The following is a 2,038-nucleotide window of genomic DNA, read 5'->3' as shown; positions in this document are numbered from 1 at the left end:
CACTCACACTGAAGCAACACAGATGTATCTAGGCCTTACTGAGCTTGTGTCAGGTTACATAATGTATACACACACAAAAAGTACATATATATATATATATATTTATGCACACACACACAAAGTAAAATGCTTCAACATAGCAATTTAACGTAATAACGCATAATCTTATTTATTTATCGTGTCATAACGTTTTTATTATTATCTAATATTCTCATAAAACCTTGCCTGCTTCCAGGTTTAAAACGTCGAATTAACCAGGTTTTCTAAATAGTGAAGAATCTTATTTTTATTACATATTTTGTTTTTATAATTATGTAATATTCTCTTAAAACTTAGCCTGTTCCCAGGTTTAAAGGATTTGTATTGTAGTTGTTTGAGCATGTGTAGAAAAAAATGCATTGGTAATATTAATGTAATGGCAATAAAATACATTAAAATGGAAATGAAAACTGAGAGCAGGAGATATTTTGCTCACAGTGGGTGTAATGCATTACCAAGTAATTCATTAGGCTGCTGTAATGACTTTTCCCATGAAAAAGTATTATTTAATAATCTCTTGAAGACTATTTAAACTGAAACATTTCAGATTTGTAGTTATTCGTGCATCTGTATGCCAATAATATAACTTTTCCCTTGGAAAAGGGATTACTTTTAATTTTTCTGTAATGTAACTAGTTACTTGATGTAATTGCATTTTACTGTATAGATATAAAAAATAAGCAATTTTATATTATGTTTTTGAAAGAGTTAAAAGAGAAGCTTCATGTCTATCTTTGTATTGCTTAACTGGTCAGGTTTGATATAGGATTTGGTAGTATTTAGTGCAGTAATCTAATTACACTAGTGAAGATGTCATTTGCAGCTAGTAATTACTTGCTTTTTTAAGAGTCCAATTTACTGAAAACTGTTTGCTCAGTATGTTCATTTTGATTTACGAATGGGTCAATGTGTGTTCAAAAGTCTGAGACCACATTCAAATCAGTTATTGGAGTTTGGGGATTTTAGGTCTCTAATTCAATGATTTGTGACCTGGATCATGTGAACTCTTTTACTCATAAGGTCAGCTTTCCTTCCATTGAAGCACAAGATGCTCTTTGGATCATTCTCAAATTACGCTGGAAAATATTATCATCGGGTTTCCCACAAACACAAATTGTACACAAAACAAACAGACAAACCAAAAATCCCTCAGTTCAAATTTTTAGTAAAATTGTTACATTGGTAATATCTAAAATGTTATAATGTGATAATATTTTGTTATAGCATTATATCATGTATTATCACTTATTATTAACACATTTTGGGATGTATGTTACACAAAGAAATTTAAATACCAATACTGTAAAAAAAGAATTTCTGGTAAATTACAATATTGTTAAATAATTTTATATGCAGTATCCATGGTATCTTCTGTAATATTTATTGTAGCCTATCGTGGCATTTAATAAATAATCCCGTTGGCAAAATTTTACAAAAACAAAACCAAAAAGGCACAAATACACAAACACAATTATGTCCTTTACAATGAATAAATGTAACAAAGAAAAATGAATCGCTTGGTCTCAGGTTAGAATTCAATAAGTATTATTGTTTAATAACAATGCCATATACATTATTAATGGTATTTACAGCATCTCATCTAATATTTATTGCATCATGGGATTAAAAAAAATCCCCCCAGCAAGATTTTGTGAAACTAAAATGAAAACAAAAACGGATGAAATTAGTTCGTTCTGCTTCTGTGCTGTCGTGGCAGCACAAATTAGATAGATGAACAGATCCGTTGATAATCTAGTTAGTTCAATAGATTTAGAGCTGGTAAAGGTACGGTAATTGTTTAGAAACTGACGCAAGTTCACAAGCCCAGTGTGCTCTGGCAGACACATAATGGGGGTCAGTTTGTCATTTTGAATGTTCCTACAAACCTGATCTGGAGATCTGGAACTGATATTCGCCAGATCCAACCACAGTAAGTGATTATGGCTATTTTAAAAATCCCTAAATATCTAAATCGAATCTTCTGTACCGAACATGTGAA

The sequence above is a fragment of the Barbus barbus genome, assembly GCF_936440315.1.
Source record: "Barbus barbus genome assembly, chromosome: 28".
Classification (NCBI taxonomy): Eukaryota; Metazoa; Chordata; class Actinopteri; order Cypriniformes; family Cyprinidae; genus Barbus; species Barbus barbus.
Note: the sequence above shows the minus strand (reverse complement) of the source record.